Source organism: Corythoichthys intestinalis, chromosome 1, assembly GCF_030265065.1.
Source record: "Corythoichthys intestinalis isolate RoL2023-P3 chromosome 1, ASM3026506v1, whole genome shotgun sequence".
In the NCBI taxonomy this organism is placed as follows: domain Eukaryota; kingdom Metazoa; phylum Chordata; class Actinopteri; order Syngnathiformes; family Syngnathidae; genus Corythoichthys; species Corythoichthys intestinalis.
The window spans coordinates 14,756,801-14,784,026 of NC_080395.1; the positions used below are offsets into that span (position 1 = coordinate 14,756,801).

The 27,226-nt window shown below is 39.1% G+C and overlaps 1 long non-coding RNA gene across 1 annotated transcript in view; it reads left to right on the forward strand.

Moving 5' to 3' along the window:
• Positions 1 to 26,801, forward strand: part of LOC130924848 (uncharacterized) — a 51,361-nt gene extending 24,560 nt beyond the window's left edge. Inside the window, exon 3 of the long non-coding RNA XR_009065152.1 lies at positions 24,602 to 26,801. This is a non-coding gene — a long non-coding RNA (uncharacterized LOC130924848). The remainder of the gene's footprint in view (positions 1 to 24,601) is intronic.
• Positions 26,802 to 27,226: the final 425 nt, after the last annotated feature.

Consider the following 27,226-nt stretch of genomic DNA (forward strand, 5'->3'; position numbering starts at 1 on the left):
ACACTTAAAACTGACTAGTTTTAAGGAGGTGTGTTTTGCAGCGGATTAATGTTATCTATGTTAGGAATGGCTTACTTTTAAACGCATTTTTGTGCAACTTAGGTATTTACTCTGTAAGTAATTGTTGCCAAAGGTTTACCATTACACAATGTCAGACAATCTGTCATTATTTAGATGTTTGAATTGACGACTTGTTCATACATTGTGTTGAAAAAAAGAGCAATAAATTATATTTTTGCACAGTAATAATTTCTTTTGTGTATACTTTAAAATTTTACATAAATCTTTTAATAGAATTATCGGCTTGACATTATCGGTTATCGGTTGGAACGAGGAGGAAATTATCGGTTATCGGTATCGGTTGAAAAATGCATTATCGTGCATCACTAATATATATATATATATATATATATATATATATATATATATATGTGTGTGTGTGTGTGTGTACATATACACATATATATATGTGTGTGTGTGTGTACATATACACATATATATATGTGTGTGTGTTTGTGTACATATACACACACACATATATATATATATATATATATATATATATATACACACATATACACATACAGTATATGCACGCACACAACAAACTCTTAATTCCCAGTTCTCAACAACTAAACAAAAAACGATTGTTTATAAATATCAAGATTGATACGTGAGTCAACGCGCGGCAAAATGCCATGCTAAAAAATAAGTAAAAATATCAAAATGGCTTACCCCTTCGGGGCAGGCTGCGGCACAATTGTCATCTGTGAGCCCCCAACAAAATGTGTAGTGCATAAGAAGGTGAATGGCTTCACCTTGCTGGCGTTAAACTGGTCTTTTGGATGTCCGCACAAGTAGAGCCATTGTTATACATGTTTGGCTTCGGGAAACGTATGAAAAAAACATCCTCCATATGTGGACGGTCATAATGTCTCGTGTTGTTTCTCGTTACTCGTATATTTGTGTGGCTTGTTTTATGTTACGCCCTTCGCGAGCCGTCTTTGGCACGTGACATAAAATTGTGACCGCCCCTGGCCGTTTAATAGTTAATTTTCTGAGGTTCTTCCAGTCAGCTGATTGTCGCCTCCACCAGCTGGCTGCTTCCCCTCCCACTGTGACGACAGCTGATCGACGCAGGACGGACCGACGACGTCACCACCGCTGATTGGCCACGGAAAAAGGCGCCAAGCTTCTTAAACCTGCCGCTGTCAACGTTCTAAGAGGTCGCAATTTAGCAGCATTCTGTCGCGTTCCTCCTCGCTAGCTGTTTGCTCGCCATTCACGCTCGTTTGCATTTTGATCATGGAACAACACGTTCCATAGCAGCAGTGTTTATTTGGCATGTTCTTTTTTGAAAAATTACCAGCAGAAAACAAGCATTACTAGCATGGGTTGTATGCGAGCACGCTTCTATGTTGACCCCCTTCCGGTTTACGATGGTGACGTCACACAGCCTTGTGGTCTAAAAATAGCATTTGTGGGGTATCGGGATACGAAAACTACAGTACACGAAATAAATCCTTTTACAAAAAGTATTTTGAAGCTTTTCGCTTCACGTCATGAAAAATTATTCATCATACACAAGATAATACATACTGTGATAGATAATTCCCGCTCACAGCAATAGTACAGTATAACTACAGGTAGTCCCTGGGTTGCGACGGACCCGACCTCAACTCGTCGATTTTTTTTGTTTTTTTTTAAGTGATGCATGCTAACCTAACCTTAACCTTTGGCACAATTGGCACAAGAAGCGTAGTACAGCAAGCAAGCGCATGTATAGACACGCCCGCCCACCCCACACACGCACACACAGAGCAGGCAGCAGTGACTGAAGTGACAGCCTCCGCACAAATTTTTTGCTTGTGCTGCATCCAGAGGCGACGGCTGTTTTTAACCCCTTTTGTACTGTTTATTGTGCATTTTCATTCAAATTGTGGTCGGGTCACTCAATTGGAGTGAGTTTATGTGAGTGAGTTTATGTGATTGTTTAGATCAGGGGTCGGGAACCTATGACTCGCGAGCCAGATATGGCTGTTTTGACGGCTGCATCTGGCTCGCAGACAAATCTTCAGTTATTAAGAAAAAAAAAAAAAAAAAAAAAGGTTTCGTTATGTAATGGGCGCTAGGACCTCGGGGGAAACCTGGTGGGCGTAAGAGCCACAGGGGAAGCGTTAAAAAGAGCAACCAGTAAGGGGCGCTCACATGTTTTCCATTGGCAAACCCAGTGATCAGGCGACATTCGGGACACTTCAAACAATACAGGTGCGGCAGTGAAGAATGTCTGAAATCTGATGATGCGTGTGGCAGTCGGTTGAAATAATAGCTATGGATCTGTAGCGTGGTGCAGACAGGGATTAAATGCTTCAGTCTGTTGCTTCACATTTCATTTTGCTTTATTAAAATTTTTCTTGTACAGCTGAAACAAGAAAAAAAAAAACAACGTCCGTTTCGCATTGCTGCACACAGACGGCTCATTTCTTATTTGCTCTAAAATGTGGACTCTTACATAATTATATTAATAAACAAATACAAGTTTTTGTGACAAAACATTATATATACATATATATATATATATATATATATATATATATATATATATATATATATATATATATAAAATAAAGTCAGCAAACCACACGGATGTCTGACATCGTCATTTCGGAGTTTAGCTCACGGTCTAGCTAGGACTACAGTACAGTACAATGATATATAATACATGTTTTTGAAACGTTTTTTTTTTCTTTTTAGAAAGTGTTTTGAGGTATTTAAAGGGTTAGTTCCGATTTACGCGGAAATCTGGGTTACATCCCCAATTAAGCAGACAAGGCATGAAACTCATGCTCTAACATTTAATTTAATAATTTGCTGCTCGCCAAATCCAGTTATAGTTCACACCGACCTTCAGGTCGCCAGAAGTTGAAGTCTGCGTACTCCGATACCACGTATACGTAAATATAATTAACATGACAACTTCAATCTGATAATTTTAGTTTTTTTTTTCTCCTAATATAATGCCTAAAGTAGTTATGTATTGATAAATACCTTACGTTGGTCAAGTCATCATTGTAATGAAAACATCTTCGTCTACTAAATATTTTCATTATCGTCACCATTGACGTAAACAACTGTCTACCCAGTGCTTAATTTGTAAATCATAAGGTGCCGGAACACAAAGTATATATGACAGCGCAGGAATAGCGAGACGGGAACAGGTGCCGGAACATACGCAGAAAATGGTGCTAAAAAACAACACGCAAATGCCCACTTGCCATGCTGTGGGACTTACAAGCCTCAATTTCAGATAATATTCATGGTATAAATGTTATGACAACAATTTACAATTATTTAGGCTATACTCTGCTCAGCACGGGCAATTGCCCACATAACCACATGTGGGACGTACAGTCTAACTTGTAAAACATAAAAAAATAAAATAAAAAAAAATAAATAAATCTGAGATTAGAATAAATAACACAAACCCATTCTTTTGCAAGTTTCTTTTGCGAGGTGCCGGATCTTGTTCCTTCCGTGTCTACCTGTATAACTGAAATTTAATGACCTCAAATGCCTTTTATCCATAAAACGCTCCGAGGCGCCATCTGACTGCCAGCAATATTACCACAAGTGTTTTGCATATTCACTATCACGTGCCGTTGCTAATGTTATTGCGCCGAGAGTAAATAGCGAGGAGCCCCTTCCTAATCTCCTGTTCAAATTTGGCCGCCTGCGACATGCTGATTGGCAGCGAGTCAGAGTAGTCAGGAAAAAAAAACAAACAGAAACAGCTAATTTATGTCCGCCTGTGAAAAGCCCGACTCGTCATTGACAGATCGCCGTCAAGTATCAGAGAATACAAATGAGAGAATTTTTTGTCTCCCCTTATTTTACCGCTGTGTCATTAAAACTCAGAGCGCGTCGAGTCTTAAGATCCACATAATCATAAAATGTATTTCCACAGCTGTGGACGTGCTTGCAATTCTCTAATCGGAGGTGATTTACTCTTTTGCAATCATTTATGAGGAATAAAATCAACAAATTATTCACCGAGAATCCCCATATCGCACCTGAATGATTATTTTTTTCATAAATGGGTTCACACCTTTTTTGCTACACAGCACATGGATATTAAAGTACCAATTCAACAGTAATAAAATTAACTAAAGTTTATACACAAATATATATTGTAAATATATATATTATATATATGCTGGTCAAAAGTATTGGCACCCCTGCAATTCTGTCAGATAATGCTCAATTTCTCCCATAAAATGATTGCAATTACAAATGCTATGGTAGTAATATCTTCATTTATTTTGCTTGCAATGAAAAAACACAAAAGAGAATGGGAAAAAAAACCCATTATCGTTTTACACAAAACTCCAAAAATGGGCCGGACAAAAGTATTGGCACTCTTTGAAAAATCATGTGATGCTACTCTAATTTGTGTAATTAACAGCACCTGTTACTTACCTGTGGCACTTAACAGGTGGTAGCAATAACTAAATCACACTTGCAGCCAGTTAAAATGGATTCAAGTTGACTGTCCTGTGTCCTTGCGTGTGCCACATTGACAATGGAGAAAAGAAAGAAAACCAAAAAACTGTCTGAAGACTTGAGAAGCAAAATTGTGAGGAAGCATGGGCAATCTCAAGGCTACAAGTCTATCTCCGAAGACCTGAATGTACCTGTGTCTACCGTGCGCAGTGTCATCAATAAGTGTAAAGCCCATGGCACTGTGACTAACCTCCCTAGATGTGGAAGGAAAAGAAAAATTGACGGGAGATTTTGACGAAAGATTGTGCGGATGGTGAATAAAGAACCTCGACTAACATCCAAACAAGTTCAAGCTGTCCTGCAGTCCGAGGGTACAACAGTGTCAACCCGTACTATCCGTCAGCGTCTGAATGAAAAGGGACTCTATGGCTACGTTCATACTACAGGTCTTAATGCACAAATCCGATTTTTTGTCATATGTTTTTTTGGCGTGCCCGTTCAGACTGCCTTTGTCCATTGAGACCATTCGAGTATTACGCATGCGCACTAATTCGCAGTCCGACACGCGCTGAGCAAGACGACCCGCATGTGCAGAAGCATCAAAACAAATGACCACACATGCTGGCTGTCATCTGTCATTCCAGGGATATCATATTTTGCTTTTTAAAAAGAGGACACAAATAACAGACATAAATTATCCCAGTTTAGGCTTATATTCAAAGGGATTGATAGCATGCACGCACTGTCCATGCATGTCACACGCACATACGGGCAGTTTGCCCCGACTCTCGGCCGTGTAAGCAATGTTGAAATATTGCTTATATGGAGCAGACAGAAAACCGATCATTCTCAGGCTTATCCTCAACCCATTTTTATTTTTTTTCGGACTGTTGTCAAGTCCGACCCTTCCTAAAAAGCCGTGTTCAAGGCAAGCTAGGCGCTAATGACGCACAGCTGCACCGCTACCGTAGCGTCTCGCTCGCTTTTTGATGACGTAATTGCTCCATGAATTCCGATTTGAGAGACTGGACAGTACAGACCGCCGCGACAGTCTGGAAAAATGTGGCCCAGATCGGATTTGAACCACATATGAAAGTGACCCAGATCGGATTTGAAATGGTCCATGTTACGTGCCAAAGATGGCTCGCGAAAGGCGTAACATAAAACAATCCACACAAATGTACAAGTGGACACAAATTTATTTACACAATAATCAAACTCGCAATGAATATGTACAAAATGCCGAGGAAGCGTGACTTCAGGGTAAGCCCAGGCCAAAACAACAAACAGAAGGAACTACACTTAAACCCCACCCGCTAACTAAACCCTGATCATGTAAAAGGAACAAAGAAAAGACAGCGTCTAACCTAACTTCCTACTCTATACAAAACAGGAGAAAACAGGTTGAACAGAAATGGCGACTTACCCTTACTTGCTTCAGTGCTCTTATTTACAGTGGTGAACAAAAACGATCCAATAACGAATAAACACAAAAGACCTCACCGAAAAAGCGGGAGTGTATCAAACTGGCGATCAAAATGCAAACGAGCGTGAATGGCGAGCAAACAGCTAGCGAGGAGGAACGCGACAGAATGCTGCCAAATTGCGACCTCATAGAACGTTGACAGCGGCAGGTTTAAGAAGCTTGGCGCCTTTTCCCGTGGCCAATCAGCGGTGGTGACGTCGTCGGTCCGTCCTGCGTCGATCAGCTGTCGTCACAGTGGGAGGGGAAGCAGCCAGCTGGTGGAGGCGACAATCAGCTGACTGGAAGAACCTCAGAAAATTAACTATTAAATGGCCAGGGGCCGTCACAGTCCAGTTCTTGTCACGTTCAGACCGTCAAGTTAATACCTCACTCGAGTCGGAAAAACACGAAAGAATCGGATTCATGCATTAAGACCTGTAGTATGAACGTAGCCTAAGGTAGGATACCCACTTCTGACCCAGAGACATAAAAAAGCCAGGCTGGAGTTTGCCAAAACGTACCTGAGAAAGCCAAAAACGTTTTGGAAGAGTGTTCTCTGGTCAGATAAGACAAAAGTAGAGATTTTTTGGAAAAATGGTAAATGGTGTTATACTTGTATAGCGCTTTTCCATCTTTCAAGGCGCTCAAAGCGCTTTACACTACATCGCCATCTACCTACTGGTGACGCAGCACCAGGAGCAATGTGGGGTTCAGTATCTTGCTCAAGGATACTTAGGCGAGTTTATCAGGGCCCAGAATCGAATCCACAACCTCTGGGTTGGGGGACAACTACTCTACCGCTGAGCCAAGCCACAAAAAGCATCCACATAAGAGTTTACAGGAAAAAAACGAGGCCTTCAGAGAAAAGAACACAGCACCCACAGTCAGACATGGTGCAGGTTCCCCGATGTTTTGGGGTTGCTTTGCTGCCTCTGGCACTGGACTGCTAGACCGTGTGAATGGCATTATGAAGTCTGAAGACTACCAACAAATTTTGCGGCATAATGTTAAAGAGCATACGACACGAGAAAAAAAGTCTTAAATGGCATTATTATGTGAATTAGAATAATATTTTGAGACAATTCGATTATATACAACAATTTAGCAAAGCACAGATGACGAGAAATTAGTCTTTTAATCTGCCGGTTAGCCACGCCTACCATTATAGGGCTTTAGCGTCCCCAACAGGTGGATGACGTCAGCGGTAGACTGGGCTCATCGGTTTTACTATTCAGCCCATTGAGGGGGAATTATTCAGAACGAGGAAAACGCGACAAAGAGAACCGCAAAATGTCATTATTTCAGTCTCTCTACTCCAATATTTTTACAGGATATTCTTTTTATCCAATTATTTTTCCCCAATCAAGTATTTTTCCCCAATAGATATATAAATGGCTTGAGAAGGACCAGTCAGCCCGTCGAGGGGGAACTATTCACAACGAGGAAAACGCGACGAAGAGAACGGCAAAATGTCATTGTTTCTGTCTCTTTACTTCAATATTTTTACAGGATATTCTTTTTATCCAAGTATTTTCCCCAATTGCTAAATAAATGGCATGGTCATGACAAATAACAGTCTTGTGCTGAATGGAATATGAAATAATAAAAATGCATTTATTCAGGATGACATGGCAAAATTACTCCATAATGGTCAAAACTGTCGACTTCACTTTTACTGTCGCACCTCCCGAACGATATTTTATGACACCTAAATCGGACATATGTCATTTCCCTTCCCCGGCTTCGGAGAATGTAAACAAACCGCAAGGCGTGACAGCTAGCCGACATGCTAACCCGAACAGAGTGATGTTTCAAAGTCTTCGAAGCGGAAAATCACACATAACTAGCCTGGATTATTTGACATGACGACCCGGTTGTCGATTGTCAACGCGGATCGGCAAACCGCCCGGCGGAGAGCAATTTACAGTTCGTTCCCCGGAGGAGGGTGGCTGGAGTTGTTGTGCAGCTAACGTGCTGCTGCTAATGAGCTTTAGGAGAGCTTTTTACAGGCCTATCAATGATCAAACGTAAGTAGTCCTTCATTTAAAGGAAGTTTGTAGTGTTTACTTTGTAATCGCTGTATTCGTATTTGACATAATACAAAACAAAATGTTTACTCACTTCCTCGTAAGTCCAATGGTCCCACAGTAAATATCCACGGTGAATGGGAACCTTTTGAAACTCCAAAAAGGCGCATACGTCTCTCCCTCATACAGAATGATTTTTCTGCAGCCGTTTGGCTGGCGTGATGCGAAAAATAAACGTATTAATCCGCAAAATCAGCTGAATCCTTCGTCCTCATACACAACAGTACACTGTAGCGTGAAGAGGACGTCTTCTAACGTACACGTCACAGCGCCCTCTTTCTCAACTCGAGACTGTTGCCGGAAGTCACTCATTTTCATGGCGGCCGCGGGATTCAAAAAACTAAATAAAAATAGCGATCGCTTCCACACACATCCAAGCGGCCCAAAACATTCAGGGGCATAAAATACCACGTGTATTATGAAATAAACATGCTTTTTCGTGTCACATGCACTTTAAAGCCCAGTGTGAGAAAGCTGGGTCTCCCTCAGAGGTCATGGGTCTTCCAGCAGGACAATGACCCAAAACACACTTCAAAAAGCACTAGAAAATGGTTTGAGAGAAAACAGTCGAGACTTCTAAAGTGGCCAGCAATGAGTCCAGACCAGAATTCAATAGAACACCTGTGGAGGGATCTGAAAAAAGTAGTTTGGAGAAGGCAACCTTCAAATCTCGGCCAAAGAAGAATGGTCTAAAATTCCAGATGAGCATTGTAACAAACTCATTGATGAATATCAGAAGCGGTTGTTTGCAGGTATTTTGTCTAAAGGTTGTGCTACCAAGTATTAGGCTGAGGGTGTCGGCCCATTTTTTAAGTTTTGTGTAAAATGATTATGATTTTTTTTTTCCCATTCTCTTTTGTGTTTTTTTTTTCATTGCAAACAAAATAAATGAAGCTATTACTACCAAAGCATTTGTAATTGCAATCATTCTCAGGGAGAATTTGAGCATTATCTGACAGAATTGCAGGGGTGCCAATACTTTTGGCCAGTCCGGTATATATATATATCCTATCAGGGGTGATCACAAAACACACACTAGAAGTACAAGTGAGCAATAATATGAGACGAAAGAGAGTTAGTTGCAAACAACAATGTACAATGTACTCAAAAACAAAACAACATTACTCCTCTTCTTCTAACGTTTGTGTTTTTACCAACTAGGGAAGTCAACCTCCCTGAGTGTTTTTCATCCTTTTGTTTCTACTATTTTCTATGAGAAGAAAAAGCAAGTGCACATCTTGTTCTTGAGAACAAGAACAACCAAATAGTATTAGATGCATTATTAAAACCAATTCAAACAAGAAACATAAGTAGAAAACAAGGCTTAACATCATTTAAACATACCGAATTTTCCAAACTATAGGTCTTTAACTTCAACTTCAAATAACTTTATTATTCCGTTAGAAACTTCGGTCACGCAGCACATCAGTTCATAGTCATGTCATCGTATAGCAGACAACACAACACATTACCAAACCATACTACCGAAACTTTTCGGACTATAAGCCGCTACTTTTTTCCATCATTTTGAATCCTGCGGTCTATAATCCAACGCAGCTTATTTGTTGATTTATTTGGGTTCATAGGCAACACATGCCTCCTAGCATGCATTGCAGCGCTACAGATATAAATAACAATCAAAATTCATGTTCTGTGCTAATTATTTCTTCAGTTACTGTTCCAGTTGTTTCATTCATTGCTTGTTATGGTATTTGGTAACACTTTATTTGACAGTGGCATCATAAGACTGTCATAAGACGGTCATATTTATGACAATACACTATCATGGGCATTACTAAATGCTGTCATCCGGCAAATTATGTTACTAACGCCAATCCTGTTCAGTTTGGATCTTTTATATCCATTCAAAAGTGAGATAATTTGCCGGATAACACTAAATGACATCTGTTATAAGCATTCATTAATGCTCATAACAGTGTCATGTCATAGTTATGATTGTCGAACGACAGTCTTATGGCACCACTGTCAAATAAAGTGTCAGCAAATATCATAACTAGAAATTAATGAAACAATTGGAACAGTAACTGAAGAAATAATTAGCACTGAACATACATTTTTTGATTCGTTGATCGTCATTGCAATCCAGTAGCTCGTCACGATCAGGTAGTGACAACCTGGGCACGTGGCAGCTTACCACCACAAAAAGCTACATCAACTTCATGCTATGTGTGCCATCGGCTTTGTATCAAGCTTGCCTGTTTTGAAACACATAGTGAGACAGTTTTTCTTATATTGGCAAGAGAGAACATGCAATGTTACTATAGCCTTTAAAGGTCTGTTCCAAGTGATCATCACACACTAAATGTAACTAGTAGCATTAGCAGAGGTGGGTAGAGTAGCCAAAATCTTGAGTCATGTAAGAGTAGTGTTGTTTCAAAATAATATTACTCAAGTAAAAGTATCCATCCAAAAAATGTACTGAAGTACAAGTATAAAAGTATTTGGTGAAGAGAATACTCGTAACGAGTCACATTGTGAGTAATTGCTTACAATGTTTGATTTTTTTATACAATAGTTTGTTTTTTTATCCATCTACATGAACTGTTATTGTTATATTGTACTATAACCTGTTACATAACCACATTAAGCTAAAGAAATACAAAAAAATAAAATTGAATTTCGGCGAGAGAAAAAACCCTGCAGAATGGAAGCATTATTCGTCCCAACGGCATGAGTGCCCTCTAGTGGAGAAAGCATTTTTCCTTAGGGGTGCACGATATCCATTTTTTGAAACCGATACTGATATCGATATCGATAACTTCCTGCTCCTCAAAGCCGATACCGATATCGATAACCGAAAATAAATTATATAATTTTTTAAACGAGTTTTTGAACACCTGGAGGTTTTAAAAAAATAATAACGGTGGATTCAACATAGATTTGTCTTTGATCTCACCAGAATTTCCATAATGACATGAACATTATTATAATGAACAAAACAAAGACAAGAAAAGTCTTGACTTCAAATAAAGAGCCAATATTTATTTTTGCAAATAAATATAATTTGAGTCAATCACAATCAATTAGTCAATATAATTGAAGATGTGTTTCCTGAACAATGAGCACTGAACTAAAACATAAACCCAACAGGTATTGTGCTTTGTCATCAGATAAAAATATTTGGTGCTACAGGAGACTGTTGTGGTCTTGGTCCATGAAACAACTTTCTTAACCTGGGAGACAGGTTAGGACAGCAAGCCTATCAATAACCAAAAGGCCTCTCAATAACCTACTAACTTATAACTAACTCTGTAAACATTATATAGCAAGGTTTATCACTCATTCCTCATAACACAAATATGGTAGAACAAAAAGGATTAATGTCTTGCCTTATAATAATCAATATAAACGGCAGTGATTGAACCCATATTCAATAAAGAATGAGGTTTATTCTCTGCATAGTATAAAATCTTATCAAGCATGCAGACAGGACTAACATTACACGACAATTATTATATGTATGTATAGCATAGCACACTAGCTTGAGCTACTAGCCTTAAGTGTTGGCTGGCTTCTATAACACAACAACTTATGAAGTTCTGTGCGTATGACCCTTCACCACCGAAGTAAACATAAATTGCACATCCATATGTTTTAACAAACATAAATACTTACAGACATATTTCTGAGGCGGAAACGTAAGTAACAGAAAGCATTCACGATTGTCAATGCTAACGCTAGAGTTTGTGGGCCAAATTATAGATGCAGCGAATTATTCTGACCGGCAGGTGGCACCAATGCCCCACAAATGGTCAACTGATTTCCCAGCCAGCGAGCACAGTTCACACTGTATGATCGGTCCTATTAAGTATGTTATTGGAATTTTCGGGATCGGACTTATTGGGATCGGACCGATAATTATCGGACCAATAATTATCATGCACCAGTATTTTTCCTATTATGAAACTAATAGGATCATATCTCCGGTTTTAGGTGGTCATTCGGTGCTAAATACAAATTTGGTATAGAGATTAAAATCCACACTTTCGAGTCATGTTGACGGCGGTGCTCCATGTACATTTTTTTTTACGGGGCTTTAAAGACGCCACTTGATACAAAAGGCCGGCGTGATCATAGAACAGCAAGCTTCAATCTCATTGGTATAATGGAGTCATGTGATTATTGTTGTGACGTTTTGGTGAAACTGGCAGAGCCACTGTTGGCATTTCTGACAAAAAAAGTAAACCATAATATGTAGAATAAAGAGGAAAAATGTAATGACTTGTGTAATCCAAAGTAGTGGAGTAAGAGTAGCGTTTCTGATTCCCAAATCTACTCGTTACAGTAAAAAGTATGGCTGAATAAAACTACTTTTAGAAGTACATTTTTCTCACAAAGTTTCTCAAGTAAATGTAACGGAGTAAACATAACGCATTACTACCCACCTGTAAGCGTTAGCATACCATTCACGTAAACATTAGCCTAAACTTAAGCGTGTTAATAGTATAAAAAATATGGTGTGTATATATATATTTCCCAGTCGGCGTCATTTATTTACAATTCGAAGCATTATTAGTCAGGCCCATATCCCCCTGTCAATAAATCCTCTGTACTTTGACCACGCAACACCTTTGATGGTCATCCAGGTGGATCAGCTGGCAAGGTCTGAAAGGCAACCGAGTTCTAACGCCTTTGTGAGGTCTCCTGGATTTATTGCATTCTGCTTCTCTATCATTATTATCATTAAAAAAAGATACCCACGAGCCCCGCCCACATCATGCCTGACCTTCCTTCTCATCCCCCGCCTCCGTAGCTAGGATAACAAGTTGAGCTAAGATGCTGATGCCTCTCACATCCCACGCAGAGATGCCCTAAAATTGACACCGACAACGGGAGCCTCATTAATCTTTATCGCCAGGCTCCAGCCTGACTCTCCGCCTGTCTTCGTGCCGTCATATTCTCCGGAGACCGTATCAGAGGTGTGTGCTTGTCAAAATCAGGATAGGACAGGCAAAACACCGTGTTTATAGCACATGACACCACTCGTAGGATTATTGAGCGTAAACATGCGGAGTATAATTCGTTCTTTTCTTTTGCAATAATTTTAATTTTGGATTTTCCACTGCCAATTAGAAGTAAAACAAAAAAATCATTATTATATATATATATATATTAGGGCTGTCAAACGATTAAAATTTTTAATCGAGTTAATTACAGCTTAAAAATTAATTAATCGCAATTAATCGCAGTTCAAACCATCTATTTAATATGCCATATTTTTCTCTAAATTATTGTTGGAATGGAAAGATAAGACGCAAGATGGATATATATTTTCAACATGCGGTACATAAGGACTGTATTTGTTTATTATAACAATAAATCAGTTCTAAATCAGTTATAGAAATTTTATATTAAAACCCCTCTTAATGTTTTCGTTTTAATAAAATTTGTTAAATTTTCAATCAAAAAATAAACTAGTAGCCCGCCATTGTTGATGGCAATAATTACTTACACTATAAAATCAGTCGCACCCAAACGCCAGCAGAGGGCAGCAAAACTCCGCAAAACACAACAAGTGGGCCTTTCACTCTAGTGACATTTAAATATGTCTGAGCTGGGCAAGTGCGTTAATTGCGTCAAATATTTTAACGTGATTAATTTAAAAAATTAATTAACGCCAGTTAACGCGATAATTTTGACAGCCCTAATAATATATATATATATATATATATATATATATATATATATATATATTTATATATATACACTGTACAATGGCGGAAAACATAGACAAGACTGAAAAAGCAGTTTCTGCTCTTGCACTCCTCTTTAAAACAAACCGCTGTATTTTAAGCCAAAACAACTGTTGTGTTTGATAGAACAATATGTCTATACGCTGCCATAGCAGATTCATGGCGCATTAAGCCACCGAACTATTTTTAATTTGTTTGTTTTACCCTGGAAAGCCCCGTTTACAGATGTCGCGCAACCGCTTTTGTTTCAACCCAGCCATAAAACAAAGGTTATTAATCATATTATTCAAAATGTCTGTCATGTTTAGCTTAGAATCATTAATTGATGTCTAATATTTTGTTTAAAAAAAAAACAACTTTAAAAAAATTATTCACTCGCATATTTTAAACTTTTAAACAAATGACGCCACAATGAAAAAAATGGCGCCTGTAAAAAAAGTCACACATATCTCCCTCATAACTATCGCTTAATTGTATTTTTTTTTTTTTTTTTGTTACTGTCGCATTTCCGCCGATATTTTAGATAATTAATAATTGATCCAAACAAAGAAAAATTCACTTCCTTTTGATATGACGACATTTTGGGGGTCACTCCCGTTTTCTCGGTTCACATACTGTTTGTTTTGGGGGCATTTCAGGGTCACTTCCGTTTTATCGTTTGACTACTGTTGATCGTTTCCTGTAAATGAAATGGAGAATACGGCCATTGGAAATGAATGGGAAACTATGTTCATTGGAAATGAATGGAAAAGACTTGGGCAAATTTTGGCGGAACCATACGTTTTTGCAGCAATAAAAATAATGGAATGGTGCGCTTTGATATCCAGGAGGAAAAAGTAAGATTTTGAAATGTTTACTTTTTCTTCGAAAAACCTGTTTTTTGGGGCTGTCATTTTTGGGGTCTCAAACAAAATACCCTCCGTCGTGCGAGAATTCCAGTCGTTTTGATAAATTGTGTCGATGGGTCAAACGATGTAGTCTGGGCGGTGTGCCGAAGAAACACCATTGAAAAAAATAATAGGTAAAACTACCATGGATAATAATAATAATAATTATATATATATGCACTTAGTATAATAAATTCACAATATATATGATGTACAATTTATAATCAAGTTTAAAATTCCCTTTACACACGTGGCCATGACCTTGCATATTTACGCTGAGCTTAGCCTCACATCACAGCGGTGGCTTATTATAACGTATGCAAATACCATGCTTTTTGCATGATAATGCAGGGCTGAAAATGCATTAAAAGTACACAAAAGACATTGGAAAAAGGTGTGATCAAAGCAACGCCCCAATTCTGTCAACAGTGTTGTTTCTATTTTTTGGGGTGTATAATTGTGCTTGGTAGCATGTTCGCCTACGACAAATAAGATACCTTGATGGTTCACATGATACACTGGTGTGACTTATTCTAAAGAGGCACTCTACTCAGTTTCCAATATTTTGAACTGTTTCATGTAGGGTTGTCGGATAGTATCGGCCACTTGATAATGTCAGCTAATATTGGAAAATATCAGTATCGGTTATGTGCCAGTATGTATGGTCACAGCTTAGGACAGCAGCTGTGCTCAGCATGATCTCTAGATGTCTCCGAACTATGCTTGGGATTTGTTAACGGAAGGAAAGTCCCTAATCACTCTCGGTGCACAAATAAAATGTACAATAATTGAAAAATAATGAATTATAAACTAAGCACACATAATTACTCCATCACCAAAAAGAAGTGGAAACTAAAACAAGTAATAAAAGACATACAGTAATTAGAATAAAATCTGTGCAAAACACATCTTGGGAATTGTCATTGCATTGGCATCTTCTTTGATTGCCTGTCTGTATTTGTAATGCTTTGATCACCCCCTATTGGCTTTTTGAGATAACTAGTGTAAACGTGATTTAATTGTGAATGATTCCTTTTATTTAATTATAGACATTTTTGCTTATTTTAATTCATTTTATATTTATGGGACATTATTTTGTCACTTTTTCCATAACTTCAGTTTGAGTTATTGTCTAATTTTGCAAAGAATGCTTATTTTATTTGAAAAATGTTTAAAAACGTTTGGAAAAAGTTGTTACTAGGGCTGTCAAACGATTAAAATTTTTAATCGAGTTAATTACGGCTTAAAAATTAATTAATTGTAATTAATCGCAAGTAATCGCAATTCAAACCATCTATAAAATATGCCATATTTTTCTGTAAATTATATATATATTCTGTAAAATAATTTGTTGGAATGGAAAGATAAGACACAAGATGGATATATAAATTCAACGTACGGTACATAAGGACTGTAGTGGGCATTTCACTCTATGTCATTTAAATCTGTCTATGCTGTCCTCACTCCGAAGCGTCTACTTTTTCCAAAGCTAGACAGCTAGTGAACGACGCCTTAATAATCAGACTTCTTCCTTTTTCATCTGATTTATTAATAAAATGGCCTCAAACCACTGTCCTCTTTAGACCGTTGTGAAACTACAAAAAAAAAAAAAACAAGCATTGCATTAGCAACAACGTTAGCTTAGCACGCTATACATGTTCACTAAACATAAACAAAAAGTGTCTCATACAAAAAATATAACATTTCGCTTACTAACATAATATGTACATTCTTTACAACAACCATACTTACGGACAAATCTTGTCCAAGGATCATATAAGCACAACATTACAACGTAGGCGTCAGCCCGAGACGTCGTGCAGCCACATTGAACTGGCAAGAAAGCAATAAACCATGTCGCAAAGCGACCACAAGAGTTCGCTGTTAGACAGCACAAAAAAACCTTGCTGTAAAACTTACCAAAAGGCAGAATACTGTCCGAGCGGGACATGTGCGTTAATTGCGTCAAATATTTTAACATGATTAATTAAAAAAAATAATTACCGCGCGTTAACGCGATAATTTTGACAGCCCTAGTTGTTACATTTATCATTTTTAATGCATCTGGTGGGGCATCTGCATACTGTATAAATCAGTATCTGTTTGATATCGGATTTTTGGGTTGGGCCAATGGCGTAGGTTTGCATAGAGATGGTCAGGACTGACACTACCAACTTTTCAGGATGGTCAAGTTGTCCCCATTTTTAAGCAACCTTATTTTCAATAGACGTATGATAATGTTCATTATGTAAGTAATTTGGATTGTCTTCCCGTATGTTATAAACAAACCTTTTTAATTGGCTGATGACTTGACAAAACCCCGACAGATTAATGTTGACAACATGCCGCCTCCTCCGCCCCTTTCGAAGAGGAGGAATATTTCATATACGTTTTTTTTCAGCCAGCAGCAGCCACTGTAAGTAACGTAAAATGACTTCAATGCTGTGGAGGTGGGAGGGGGGAAATGTTGCTACTAAAAGGCTTCCCTGTATCAGAGTTAGCATAACATTAGACTGTGTGAACTTGCTAACCTGCAAAACTATTGCGGTAGGCCAGCCTCCACAAGGAACAAACATTGTTTGCAACACGGTGGCTTCAGTGTCCCTTTTAGACATGTGCCGATTACCGGTTTCAAGGTATAACGTGATATGAAAATGTCAAGGTTTCAAAACCGCAAAAAATTTCCGTCATACTGTCCCTAAGGTATTAGCTATTTATTTATGTCCCAAAATGCATGTTGAAATCCCTCACTTGCAGCTGCAAGGCTCAACCCTCCCCCAACGGTTGTTGCTCAGTGTCAGTGAGTCAGCTGTGCTACACGTTGGCTGTGGAGGTGAAACTCCTGAACTTTTTTCCCTCATCGAAGAAAACGAAATCGCTGGTATGGGAATACTTCGGCTACAGAAAAGTTACAGACCGCCGTGACTTAGAGGAGGAGGGCCAACCGACTTGTAAAACATGTTTGCCTAGGAGGCAATACCTGCAAACTTAATGGTTAATAAACACATCCATGAATGTTTCCCACCAGCTACGAGAGTTAACTCCAGCATATTTAGTGTGTCTAGCGGTGGTAAAATGTGTGTTTTTCTCTCTGGCAACTGTCTGTGTTGAGAAAGTGTGTATAATGTAAAAATGATTCATACACACTTGCTTTTTATAAAATATGCTTCAATTATTATTCATATTATTTAACCCAGATATCTCATGGTAAACATTTTAGAGCTGTAATTGCAAAACTGTAATACCGTGAAACCGTCAGAATATCAGCAAATGCCTTGTCTGTCTATTACAAAAAAAACCAAACAAAACAATGGGGAGATATCCAAAAATAGGTCCACTTCAGGGGGACACTGACACCAACATGAACTGACATGAAAAAAACATCAGTGAAATGAAATCACATATCAGATGTTGTTCGGTCCTTGGATATCTCAGATTTTTTTAAATTCATTTTTCCCCAAATCACTTTTATATTACAATAGTTTAGTTTGAGTCAAGGGCAGAGGTGGGCAAACTATTCCACAAATGGCCACAGTGGGTGCGAGTTTTTGTTCTTACCCATTAAAAGGACGCCTTTTCACCAATCTGGTGTTTTATAAGTGCAATCAGTTAATTGCAGTCAGGTGCTTTTTATTTCTGGTAAAACCTTATTGGTTAACTGTCAGTGTTGGGTCAGTTTGAACAAAGACCAGGACTCACTGCTGCCCTCGAGGACAAGTTTGCCAACCCCTGGTCTAGGGGTGCTCCAGTGTCACGTGAAAGTTTGTATAAGTCAATATAGATTTATTTTGCATTGGTCATTTGGCCTTAAAATGCGTACAACCAGAGAAAAAAAGTCTTAAATATGATTATTATGTGAATTAGAATCATATTTTGAGACGATTCGACTATATACAACAATTTAGCAAAGCGCAGATGACGAGAAATTAGTCTTTTAATACTTAATCCCAGTATCTTAATCTTTTAATACTTTTGTCCAAGTATTTTCCCCAATAGCTAAATAAATGGCTTGAGAAGGACCAGTCAGCCCGTTGAGAGGGAATTATTCAGAACGAGGAAAAGGTGACGAAGAGAGCCGCAAAATGTCATTGTTTCAGTCTCTCTACTCCAATATTTTTACAGGATATTATTTTTATCCAAGTATTTTTCCCCATTAGCTAAATAAATGGCATGGTAATGAAAAATTAACAGTCTTGTGCTAAATGGAATATGAAATAATAAAAATGCATTTATTCAAGACAACATGGCAAAATTACTCCATAATGGTCAAAACTATCGACTTCACCTTTACTGTCGCACCTTCCGAACGATATTTTACCTAAATCAGGTTTATGTCATTTCCCTTACCCGGCTTCGGAGAATGTAAACAAACCAAGAGGCGTGACAGCTAGCCGACGCGCTAACCCGAACCGAGTGATGTTTCAAAGTCTTCGAAGCGGAAAATCACACATAACTAGCCCGGATTATTTCACATGACAACTGGGTTGTCGATGGTCTTCGCCGATCGGCAAACCGCCTGGCGGAGAGCAATTTACAGCTCCTTCCCCTGCTAATATGGACAGGAGAGCTCGCCGGGAAGCAGCTGGACTATGACCGCTGAACATTCACATGCCAATCCATGATCAAACATAAGTAGTCCTTTATTTAAAGAAAGTTTGTAGTGTTTACTTTATAATCACTGTATTCGCGGCTATTTTTAACTCAAAGTTGCGATTTCTGATCGGTCGGAAAATTTGACAGATCACTGGGAATAAGCCGAGTATACTGGTAGTGCTCTCCCGGCGGGGGGATGTGCGACAAGCCGACGGTCTTCGGCCGAACGGGACGAGGAGCATGTCAGCCACAAAATGCAAGCCACCTACATATTAAAATGATCCCAGTATTTCACATAATACAAAACACGATGTTTACTCACTTCCTCGTAAGTCCCATGGTCCCACAGTAGTAGGGCTTGTTTTGGCCAATATCCACCGCTGAATGGGAACCTTTTGAAACCCCAAAAAGGCACACACGCCTCTCCCTCCTACAGCAAGATTTTTCTGCAGCCGTTTGGCTGGCGTGATGCGAAAAATAAACGTATTAATCCGCAAAATCAGCTGAATCCTTAGTCGTTAGCATACAAAAGTACGGCTGTATAGTGAAGAGGACTCCTTCCTCCGTACACGTCACAGCGCCCTCTTTCTCAACTCGAGACTGTTGCCAGAAGTCACTCATTTTCATGGCGCGGGATTAAAAAAACTAAATATATGTAGCGATCGCTTCCACACACATCCAAGCGGTCCATTTCATTCAGGAGCATAAAATACCGCGTGTATTATGAAATAAACCCGTGTCACAGGCACAGGCACAGGTGGTTTTGTATTCGTGAGAAATGTAGCCCTGAACCACGTTCAATAATCTGTATGGTCTGATTAATGTCCCGGACACAGCAAAAAGTGTACATGCAAGTTATACTGTTATATCATTGCTACCAATGTTCAGACCAAACCTACACCCTTGGGTTAATAGTCTTTGGAATATTTTAGTAATTTAAAAATGTGTTAGTCTTCGTCTAGTTTTGGTCAACTATTACTCAAAATGTTTTCATCTGTAAACTTCTAAAGTTTTAGTTCATAGTAGGGCTGTCAAAATTATGGCGTTAACGGACGTTAATTATTTTTTTTTCAATAAATCACGTTAAAATATTTGACGCAATTAACGCAGATGCCCCACTCAGACAGATTTAAATAACGGTACAGTGAAACGCTCACTTGTTAATTGTGTTTTATGGAGTTTTGCCACCCTCTGCTGGCGCTTGGGTGCGACTGATTTTATAGGCTTCAGCACCCATGAGCATTGTGTAAGTAATTATTGACATCAACAATGCTGGGCTACTAGTTTATTTTTACAAATTTCATTAAAACGAAAACATTAAGAGGGGTTTTAATATAAAATTTCTATAAATTGTACTAACATTTTTCTTTTAAGAACTACAAGTCTTTCTATCCATGGATCGCTTTAACAGAATGTTAATTATGTTAATGCCATCTTGTTGATTTATTGTTATAATAAACAAATACAGTCCTTATGTACCGAATGTTGAATGTATATATCCATCTTGTGTCTTATCTTTCCATTCCAACAATATTTTACAGAAAAATGTGGCATATTTTATAGATGGTTTGAATTGCGATTAATTACGATTAATGAATTTTTAAGCTGTACTTAACTCGATTAAAAATTTTAATCGTTTGACAGCCCTAGTTCATAGATAACTGAAGGTTTGCAACAATTTCGAATGAACATTTGCCATTTTGGGCACATTTTGTATGGTCTGTTCAGTCATTCATCATGTTAAATATTCATAAATATTGTTCTTTTGTGTGGTAAAGGAATTTTGTTCTAATTATTTATGTCAGAGGTAGTTTCTAGCACTTTTCCAATTCATAGATGTTCAAGAGTCAGATGAGGTTTACTCCACAGACTAAAACAGCTAAAGGGGGTAGAAAATAAGACAAGTAAGGGCCGACAGATTTTTTTTTTTTTTTTCCTCCAGAAGCGTGCCCAGAATTTTTATGCTTGGTTAGGGGTCAAGCGCTAAGACCCTAGATAGCGGATCCAAATGTCTCTAGCAGCAAAATGACAAAGATTAACTGTCCCTCAGAGCTTGAAGGTTCATAATTAATGCCGCCTCACTTCCCTCTGTGGCTCCACTGGAAGGGAAGGAATTGACACTGAATTGATGGACTTGCCATTTATGGGTCCAGTCGTGGCGTGACGGGACGGCGGGCACGTATTTTGAACATTTAAGTCTATGTTGAGGGTTTGCGGAGAATTGTTAATGTTCACATTTTTCATGGAAAGACTAGCACACCAGGGGTGGAACGTAGGGGGGGCTTAGGGGTGCGGCGGCACCCGGGCCTGGACCTCAAGGGGACCCAGTTAGCGGCTGTACAGGGGGTATGGTTGGCCGAGGGGAGTGTCAAACAGAAAGGTAAGATGATGCACGGAGATGTAATATAGTGTTTAAATGTTAAAATATACCTCCCTCGTCCCCAGCCACATCTAGGCCCTAAGGGGCCTAGTTTGTGGGCATAAAGGGGGCCTGACTTGGACAGGGGAAGGTCAAACACAAAGATAAGATGATGTGCAAAGCTGGAATACAGTTGTTTTACTGAGCCTCCGCAGAGTCTCTGCTTGGCAAAAACACTTTTCTAACTCACTTAAACCTGCTACTAACTTTTTTTACATATCTGGTGCTGAGTTGATGGGCCAAACTCTCGTTGCTTTATGTTCGTGCTCGTACAAGCATGCGCACTATGCACGAGCTGCAGTTACGCTTTAGGCCAGAGGTGGCAGTTTTGAGTAAAAAAGTGACAAACTTCATATTGTCCTTTTAAGCGAGTTAGAAAAGTATTTTGGCCAAGCAGAGACTATATTAGAGTGAAGTTGCTCCTCCACCCATATTTTAAATTTCAAATAAAGACTATGTCAGTCTTTTGTACAACGTTTGTGCTGGTCTGTGCTGCAAGTATTTTCGTTCCGTTCTAGTTTTTGAGAAATTAATGATTGTTCAACAGGTCAGTCTAAAGTCGTCAGCCCCCCTGCCATGTTCAATTTGCTCCAAACTGGTCGCAAACTTTTGTGCTAAGTCTGTATGTGCCGGGTTGCGGTATTAGAATGATCGTTTGCACTGTGATGGATTTTACCGTATGTTATTAATGTTTCATTTTTTAACGGTGTTACGTGATAGTCCCTCACAATGTCCCATTCAATCCAAACTGGTTGCAAACGTTTGTGATGGCATGTGCAGCAAAAATTTTCATTCATGCAGTTATAGTTTTTGAGATAGGCCTATTAATGATTCTTTAATCGGTCAGTCTAATTAGGCCTATTAATGATTCTTTAATCGGTCAATCTAATGTCGCCAGTCCCCTCCAATGTCTGATTTGCTCTAAACTGGTCGCTAATGTTTGTGCTACATTTTTGCCAGGTTTTGCTGTTAAAATTAACGTTTTCATTTTTTGATGGTGTGATGTGACAATGTCCCCACAAAGTCTGATTCGTTCCAAACTGCTCGCAAACGTTTGTGCTACGTTTGTGCCGCCAGTTCCCCACAAAGTCCCATTCGCTCCAAACTAGTGGCCAACGTTTATGCTATGTTCATGCTACGTTTGTGCCAGTTTGTGCTGGAAAAAATTTTCATGCCATTATAGTTTTTGAGATATTAATGATTCTTTGATCAGTCAATCTGAGATCGCCAGCCCCCCCACAATGTTTAATTTGCTCTAAACTGATCACAAACATTTGTGCTCCGTTTGTGCCGGTTTGTACTGTTTACTGTTTGTGCTATTATGGATTTTACTTTATGATATTAATGTTTCATTTGTTAATGGTGTGATTTGATAGTGTCCCCACAATGTCCGATTCATTCCCAACGGGTTGCAAACGTTTGTGCTACATTTGTGCTGCCAGTTCCCCACAAAGTCCGATTCGCTCCAAACTAGTTGCAAACATTTATGCTACGTTTGTGCTGCAAAAATTTTTCATGCTGTTATAGTTTTGGAGATATTAATGATTCTTTAATCGGTCAATCTGAGGTCGCCAGCCTCTTTGAAAATGTCTGATTTACTCTAAACTGGTCGCAAATGTTTGTGTTATGTTTGTGCCGCTTTGTGCTGCAAAACATTTCATGCCGTTTAAGTTTTTGAGATATTAATAATTCTTTAATACGTCAATCTGAGGTTGCCAGCCCTCCCACAATGTCTGATTCGCTCTAAACTGGTCGCAAATGTTTTTGATACGTTTGTTCCGCTTTGTGCTGCAAAACTTTTCATGTTGTTATAGTTTTGGAGATATTAATTATTCTTTTATCAGTCAATCTGCGGTCGCCAGCCCCCCCACAATGTCTGATTCGCTCTAAACTGGTCACAAACGATTGTGCTACATTTTTGCCGGTTTGTGCTGTTAAAATTACCGTTTGTGCTATTATGGATTTTGCTGTATGTTACTAACATTTCATTTTTTAATGGTGTGATGTGAGAGTGTCCCCACAGTTTCTGATTTGTTCCAAACTGCTCGCAAATCTTTGTGCTGAGTTTGTGCCGCCAGTTCCCCACAAAGTCCAATTCGGTCCAAACTAGTCGCAAACGTTTATGCTACGTTTGTAATGCAAACCTTTTCATTTGTGCCGTTCTAGTTTTTAAAATATTAATGATTCTTTAATCAGTCAATCTGAGGTCGCCAGCTCTCATCAAAGTCTGATTCGCCCCAAACTATTCGCAAACATTTGTGCAACGTTTGTGCCGGATTGTTATTTCGAAATTAGCGTTTATGTTATTATGGATTTTACTGTATGTTATTAACTCATTCACTCCCAGCCATTTTCACCGGAGCAACCCTCTTCGCTCCTGGCCGTTTTACTGGATTTTGAGTGATTTTCCAAAGCCAACAGAAAATTCTGTTCTAGTGCTATATAAACATGGAACCCAGCAAAAGATTATACTCTTCTTTCAGCAGGAAAAAAAGTTAGTTCATATCTTTTTCCATTTTTTAGAAATCAGCATTAGAAAATAGTTTAAGCAATTTTCCAATTTCTGATGAAAAAACAGAAATTGAGCTTTTTGTAAAAGCATACATTTGAAACATAACTGACTTTAACACAGCTATTTTTTGCTTTAGTTTCATCCCAAACATCTGAATAATGTTTTCCTTTTACAAAATAACAAACAGAAGACAGATAGAGCTTTTGATAGCAAAGTAAGAATTTATTTACACATAAATAAACTATTGAACTGAGAGATGATGCTGTTGCGACCGCGGCTGTCTCGCCAAATGGGGTAAACTTTTCCTTCATCACCGCGTGTCTCATCAAGATAGATTTTTTTTAATCTATCTTTTGCAGTGACCACTACCTCATAACAGAATTCACTTAGGGAACTTGTGTGGGGCATGTTGTGTTCCTGGCAGGGAACGAGACACTAGAGAGTCACGAAAGACACGAACGGCCGAACACGGCAACGTGAACTCTACTCAACGAGCAACACAGACTCAACAACATCATCCGCTACACTGGTGATCCCGATCGTTCTGCTCGTTCGTCCGCCACCTGGCATCCTGGACATCCTCCTGATCGTCGCACTTGGTCGTTCATCACCTGGCATCCCGGACGTCCTCCCGATCATCCTACTCGGACTTCCCACACCTGGCATTCTGGACGTTCTCCTGATCATCCATTCGGTCGTCTTCCACCAGCGCCCCGGCCGTGCAACCCGACCGTTCGTTCCGCGAGTTACGCCTCCTCTCCTCACTTCCTTTCATGGTCCATTATGAGTTCTTACCAAATGCGCTACTGCCCTCCAGTGGCCAGTTCTATTGCTTTAATAATTGTGCTTTGGAGCAAAGTTGCATCAGAACCGAGAGATGTCTCTTGTGAAAAAAAAAAAAACTTAAAAGATGTATAAATAGGTTTTTGGGACACTGAAACAATTAAAAATAGAACGTATTCATACGTTTTTGGGTGCAAATGAGTTAACTTGGTGTGATGTGATAGTGTCCCCATAATGTTCGATTCGCTCCAAACTGGTAGCAAACATTTTTGCTAAAGAGTGTGTGAGACCTGAACACTATTTTAGGGAAGAAAATGGCTTTAAGAGGCGTTGTCAGTTTAAATGTCACGTTCTTTTTAGTGTATGTTGCTATTTTTTTTTTTTTTTTTTCAAATGTCTCCATTGGTGGGAAAATGTACTACAACAACACAAGGGAAAATAGGAAGATGAACAAATTAAAAGATGGTGAACAAAGCTGCAGAGGTGTAAGCTAACAGTTGCCATGTTAGTTAAATGAGAAAAGTCACTTTACGACGAAAACACGAGTATATTTGCTGTCAACGGAAATATTTTGGGCATCAAACGCTATGGCAGTTCTGTGCTTTTAAAGCCGGTTACACCTCCAATCGCAACTGAGGTCTGCACCGGCCAAAGCGGTACAATTTGCACTTAGCGTGTTCTTCTCTCAATGCGACTGCTTTAAATGTATGGAAATAGTTTTAAACATGCCTCTAAATAGAGCTTTGGTGCCGTGTGAGCCAGTTGCTCGAGAAAACAACAAACACATGACAGAGGCAGTCATTGTGTGCAGTAAATAAACAGCCTTAAAAAAGAAAAAAAAACTGGCTTTCAATGGCTCCCCTCCTACCTCTGAGTGGGATCTGTAAATCCCTCCATTGAAGTCAGCTTATTTCTTAGCAGAGCTTCTACCATTTTGTATGGATCCTCCGGAATCCTCTTTGCACACAAACACCCACAATAGATGGGCGTTAAAAAAATATAATAATAAAACAAAAAAGTCCGAGATATGTTCCGTCATGAAATTCAGTCTGATTCATAATCAATATATGGGAGGCGAGGAGGCGGGCTTCTATTTATGACTGTCTGAAGCAAAAAAAAGGCAGAGGAGACGCTTCAACTAAAAGATGGAAACCGTCCCCGCCGTATATACCGAGGTTAAGTCCTTTAATATTTTTCCTCTTAAAGCCAGCGAGTGGTGGCTTTACCGAGACACTGAGAAATAAATAAACCGGGATGCGCGTCTAATTCTCTTTTGTGCCAAATTCTGAGTAGTGTGGAAGTGGACGGCGAAGGGCTCAATTTGTCTCGATGTAATTTAATGGCCTAAACCTGTTAAGGCTTCACTCTCATAAAAAGAGATGACTAAAAGGGATGTTGACTGCAATCTTTTCAAGCATCTACCCTGCACGAATTTGAATTGCCAGAGGTGGCTTGTTGAAAGGCAACATACAGCATTCAGTGGAAAACTGAGAAGAAGTGTTTACACATAAAGACATAGGTGGGTAGTAATGCGCTTAAATTTACTCAGTTACATTTACTTAAGTAACTTTTGGAGAAAAATGTACTTCTAAGACTAGTTTTACCATGCTATTCTTTTTACGTGAGTAGAAATTTGAAGAAGAAGCGCTACACACAACAAGCCTGCGTAATCATTGCGGACTGCTGTGAAGAGCATGGTAGGTGGGACAAAAAGCTGACAATCAGTAATGGCCAAGGAAGCATTTTGTGTCATATAGCGACTGTTAAGTTGTGGCTACTCTCTCACTTATTTCCCCAACTAGAAAGAGTCTTGGTCTTAAAACCAACTCAAATCTTCCTCTTTTTACAGGTTATTTACACTCACCGGCCACTTTATTAGGTACACCTGTCCAACTGCTCGTTAACACTTAATATCTAATCAGCCAATCACATGGCGGCAACTCAGTGCATTTAGGCATGTAGACATGGTTTAAGACAATCTCCTGCAGTTCAAACCGAGCATCAGTATGGGGAAGAAAGGTGCTTTGAGTGACTTTGAACGTGGCATGGTTGTTGGTGCCAGAAGGGCTGGTCTGAGTATTTCAGAAACTGCTGATCTACTGGGATTTTCATGCACAACCATCTCTAGGGTTTACAGAGAATGGTCCGAAAAAGAAAAAATATTCAGTGAGCGGCAGTTCTGTGGGCAGAAATGCCTTGTTGATGCCAGAGGTCAGAGGAGAATGGCCAGACTAGTTCGAGCTGATAGAAAGGCAACAGTGACTCA